Source organism: Phaethon lepturus, unplaced genomic scaffold (genome assembly GCF_000687285.1).
Source record: "Phaethon lepturus isolate BGI_N335 unplaced genomic scaffold, ASM68728v1 scaffold38845, whole genome shotgun sequence".
NCBI classification, from domain to species: Eukaryota; Metazoa; Chordata; class Aves; order Phaethontiformes; family Phaethontidae; genus Phaethon; species Phaethon lepturus.
In genome coordinates this window covers 4,342-9,841 of record NW_010540522.1, presented here as the reverse complement: position 1 = coordinate 9,841, position 5,500 = coordinate 4,342, and positions in this window count along the sequence as shown.

The window sequence follows — 5,500 nt, the reverse complement described above, 5'->3', positions numbered from 1 at the left end:
GGAATGAAAGCATGAGCACTCGGTGCTGTTAACAAATGTAACATGAAGAGTGGAGTGCTAGGTCAGAGTTAATGTTGACTGACCTGCTAACAAGAATGTGCCTGATGGTCTTCATTTCTGCTGAAGCTGCTTTGGTAGGTGTGAAAAGGGGCTACCTTCTGCAAATATTTAGTTATCTGTCATTAATAAGCACCCCAAGTGGTGGGCACAAAACCTGACGCAGCTTTTAGAAGACTATTCTCTGACAACCATTACTGCAAGAACTACCCTGGAAATGAGCACTAATGATTTAAAAATGAAGAACTCTCTGCCAGCCAACAGGACTGAGACTATAATCTCTGCTGCACATTCATGGTCTGTGAGCTGTTCGTGAGTCTAGCTCCCTAGAGAAGTGTTGGTTCTGTATTTAACTTGCATATAGCTTACTATGAGGGTTGCAGGGAAAGATTGGTTTAATAAATCTGCTTCTCTTCTGTCTCTTCTCTGTCCTTAATTATACTTTTCCTGTTTTATTTGCTCCTCTGCCTTCTTTTTCTGTGTCAAGAAGGAGACTAGGCATAACCCAGTGTAGCTATTTGGATGTCTTTAGCTGGAAGAGCAATATATGCCCAGTCCTGGGTGTCTCCAAGTCACAAATACAGCAGATATATTTTTATTTGTTGAATTTTCTATCGGGATAGTACTCAGAAACAAATCCTATACCTTTCCAAAGAAGAAATATCTGTTGGAGGGAAATAGCAGAGTCCTCACTCACTAATAGAAACAGGAATATAAAACCAGGCAAATGAAAAAATAGTGACTGACACAAGAGGGCAGTCCTTCACTTTTCAGTGTATTGCATTATATCAACCCTGGGAAGAGTTTTGTAAGAGACAAGTTCGTGGTGGTGTAAAGAGGTGAGGTCGCTTCCAAGGCCTGGTTTTGTTCAGTACTTCAGAGATTACTCTGCAGTGCAAGGACTGAGTTTGCTTGAGGAGGATGGGGGAATAATCGCAACGGTTGACTTCCTTTCCCTTTCCGCATTTGTTTGCACAAATCTTCCATCTTTTGAGTTTTGAGCAGTACCTGACAGACCATCTACCAAACTGCAAAGAGAACTGTTTCTATTTAGTTATGGGGGATGATAGTTCTACCTGCAAGACGCCAATCAAAACCCTAAATGCCCGTGGTGTGCTTACAAATCAGATCTGACTCCGTTAACACCTGGATTAATAGAAAAGCCTGTCTCACTCCCGAGCACCTGTTGCCAATCTAGCCGAATTAATCTGTCACTTAATTGCATACTTCCACAAGCCATTATCCAGACTAAAAGAAAATAACTGGACTTGCCTCCACTTTACGAAAGTACAGGGTAGGCAAAGAGGGAGCAACACTGCAGGAACTGAGTTTCTGTGTGTGTATGTAGGAAGCAAGGATCATTTGACACAGCATAGTGAATAAAAACGCTTTTAGGTTTTTTTCTTGACTTCCTAGGAAGAATGGCATAATCTGGTGTTTTCTTTCTAACACCTAAGGAAAATCTTGTGTTTTGCCCACGCTCTTGCCTTATAACATGGTTCATTAATTCAAACAAAAACTATTTGTTAACATAAAATACTGACCCAATCAGCCCACAGGAACACAGAATTTTCTTTGCAAATCAAAAGCTATTCAGTTTGCTCCTCACAACGTTTTCAATAGTGATGTCTCAGCCCTTTATCAAAATCATCTGACTCCTCACAGAAAGCTGATAATCAAAGCTGGCCCTGGCTCTCTGTCTTTGAAGAGGCAGATTACCCCCACAACTGTTCATTATTTACATCTCCACTTAACAGGTTTCTTAGCTCAATAGCACTGTAGAAGTTATATCCCTCCAGACAGAAAGATCATGACTAAGGATTTACAATTCCATTTAAATTCCTGCAGCAAACAGAGCGCTCTCTTTCCATCTTGAGAACAGTTTATATTTGCGTAGAAAGTCCAGCTCATCAATTAGAATCACTGTTGCACGTGGGAACACAGTGAGAGAAGATGACCCTGTAACAAACTGATGTCAGAAAAAAGAATTAAAAAGGCGATCTCCCGAATCCTGGTCTACAACAGTAACCGCTTGACAATGTTGCTCCCATATGCCTTACATAATATTAAATAGCAGGAAGTAGAATGGAAAAGAGTGTCCATTGATCATCTGGGTCTTTTTTGTTTAAAGCCAGAGAAAGACAGACTTTCTTGTTGTTAATATCTATAAAAACAGGCTTTGTAGTTAGCTTCTACTCAATGTGCATTTTTGCAATATGACTAGGAAGAGGACATTATGAGCTCGTAGCTCTACTGCATGGTAAGTTAAAATGAACTTCTTTGTTTTAACTGATGTTTTAAAACTTCAAAATGCTTTAAAACATTTAAACCAAATCTAAAAATGTGGGATGGAGATTAATGCTCTGTCTTAATTTCTACTGCTAGAAACATTTTCCATAAATGTTTCTCTTTTGATTTTTGCTTTGTGTTCTGAAAAAGCTCTGTTTACTACTCAGTGTGGGATCTGACTTTATAATCCCAGAAAACTTTGTTTTGTTGTTGATGCTCTTAATGAGGCTCAAACAGCCAGTGGGACACTTTGAAAAGGTCCTAACCTAGACAGACATGGTGTTCCTTTGTGTTTATTCTACTGAGTGTGTAAAGGGGAAAGGAGCATAGGACTGTTCTTAAACTTTACCAGGTATGATAACTGGGTCCCTGGTTTTGTCAGTGAAAGTATTTGGAATGTAGATGTTTAGTTTCCCTTTAGATTTGGGTTCTGCACTATTAAAGTCAGAGGAAACAAAATGAGATTCTACCAGAGGAAAAAAAGCCTGGTTTGCATTCAGTTTTATTCCTCTTAGCCACATATACCTTCCTTCTTATATTTCCAAACAGGTATTGACATATCTCAACTTCTGCACAGAAATCTTGTACAGTGTAGCCATAGGCTCTTCAAGAGCCATCAAGTAGCATCCAGAGGTGGGTGTAGATCAGTGAGAAATGAAGTGACCTCTATGGATGTATTTCTTGTAGCCAGTTTTTAAAGTACACTGAAGTTTCAAAACAAGACACTGATACTGATACAAGATACTGACACTGATACTATTTATTAGTATTCTGGTCATCTAAACTGTGGAGGTCTAAACCAGATGCCTTTCATGAGAAATGTGCTATCCCTGGTGGTGGTACAGAATAGCCTATCTGGAAGATCCAGGATCAGCATATTTCCACTCATAAGGAATTAATCTATACATTTCCTCCCCCCCCTCAAAAATGCCTTAATAATTAAACAGGTTTTAAAAAAACTTTTCCGGAACAGAGACATGAATTTAAATGGACAGCTTAAAAAAAAAGTAATTACTTTCTAATAAGGTAGTTATTCAAGCATGTCTGAACAACTATAAATGAATGTTTAAATAATTTTAAATTGGGCAATTTACCAAATGGGTTTTCACTCAATGTTAGATCTGCTCAGGGTTACTCTGAAATCGTTTGTCTTTGACAGGTGTGTATCACAACATCTTTTTCACCCAAGTCTTGTGACATTTGTGTAAAACATATATGTGTAAAAGGCACATAAAGAAACTGCAGGAGTTACAATGTGGTACAGCAAAGAAAGGCAATATACTTGCCAGCTTAGTATATTTGAAGGCTGCTCAGATAGAAGATCCCTAAGCTACTGCTAAGTGCTGTCCCTAAAAAGAAAATGAACTCTCCCTTTCATGTTCAGAAGAGGGCTAGACATCTAGAAGATTAAGAGAAAACTTGTGTTGGATGTTTCCTTCCCTTGGGCCTTTTGAGTAATAATAAGAAATAATCCATTGATGATACTGGTTGTCCCCTGGTACACAGCTGGTGTAAAAAAATACTTCTACCACTTGCAGGGATAAGAAAAGGCCTATTGCAACAACATACCAAAGATCAGTCTGCCCTGTGCTGAAGAAATCTGCAAACCCTTGTCAGAATTGCTTGCACTAAATCAGCTTCAGTGGTCCTAGCTGTACTGGAAGCCACAATCTAGCCAGGCTGCTGATGACCACAGTTAACTTGGCAATTTTTAATTGCAGGGTCTTTCTTACCTAGAGCTACATTGACAGCATATTGATCCAAGTGCTCACGTTTTACTATTGATTTTATCAGGTTGCTCCCACCTGTAGGAAGGCACTGAAAAGTGTGAACTCCTGTCAACATTGCTATTGAAAGGATTCCCCTTCAAAATGCCGAAGGCTTCTACTCCCTGGCTAAGGAAATCTGCCTGCAGCTGCCTGGGCATGTGCTGTTGAGATGTGTTCTGTTTAGAAGTCTGCTAGGTGACCTCAAGTCACTTCCTCTCTTACGTCTCTGTTTCTTTTCTCAGCCTGTCAGTCCAGTGTTTAAGACACATGTTCTCTGGTGCAGGAAATTCTCCCACAGTGCCTACCATAGTGGGAATCTGGTCACAGAGGGATCTTCTCAGTATTCAAATAACAACAACAGCTGGGAGTGGGGGAAAACCCTGAAACTCGCAAACCAACCCTTCCCAAAACCCTTTGAATTCCTTGAGCAGTGAAAGTAATGGAACCTGGTTTTCTACACTTCTAACTCTTATGACAAAGTTCCCTAACGTTTAAGAATATGTCACCTTCATCAAGAAACTGTCCTTTTAGTTAAGACATATGTAAGATCTTTCTTGTGTGCATTCTCCAGTGCCTAATAAGGGTGAGCTCATGCTGGAGTCTTTCTTGCAACAGGGGTATTAAAAGATCACTGTTCTCTACCCAGCTCCTGTTTTCGTAAAACATTTAGAAGCTTCATGTCTCTGAAACCTCCAGTTCTCCATCACCTTGCTTGAAATTGGTCAGTGGGTTCAGAAATTATCAGCTGGCTGGGGAGAGTGGAAAGAGAGGAGACAGGACACAGATTTGACAGTGTGATTACAAAGCCTCGCTTCTATAAGCAACCAGGTTTAAAAAGGACATCAAGTGGGAGGCTTGGTCCCACAGCAGGTTAAATGCTCAGCTGGATGGAGGATCCAAGAGTTCCAATTTGCCAGTCATGTTTTTCACCAGCACTAGATCCACCTGAGTCTTGATTATAGCCACACAAGCTTTGTGACATCTCTGAGGGAAAAGCCCCTCTCTGTAGTTACCCAAAATGCATTTTTAATTGTGATTTGAATTTGGTGCTCATTTGGCACTGTTCAGCATGCAACTTTTCTTCTCTCATTTGTCCAAAATGATTGTTTTGCCAGTTATTTTCTGTTGTTATTCGCTGGCTGTGTGAAGGAGATGTACTGCTAGAGAAGTTGGTGCTTACATCACTGTCAGCAGCTTGCGGTCCTGTCTCTCTGCTCTCACACTCACATGTGCTCATCATGAGCACTTGTGCTCAGAAAGAAAATGCAGACCTGGAAGTAAATTGCCTCAATAATTCATAGGCTTTGTATCTCAGAGCAAATTATACTGTGGCTGTTGTGAAATTCAGGTTGCAAATCCCTTTATAGCCAAGCTTGTTAGCAATA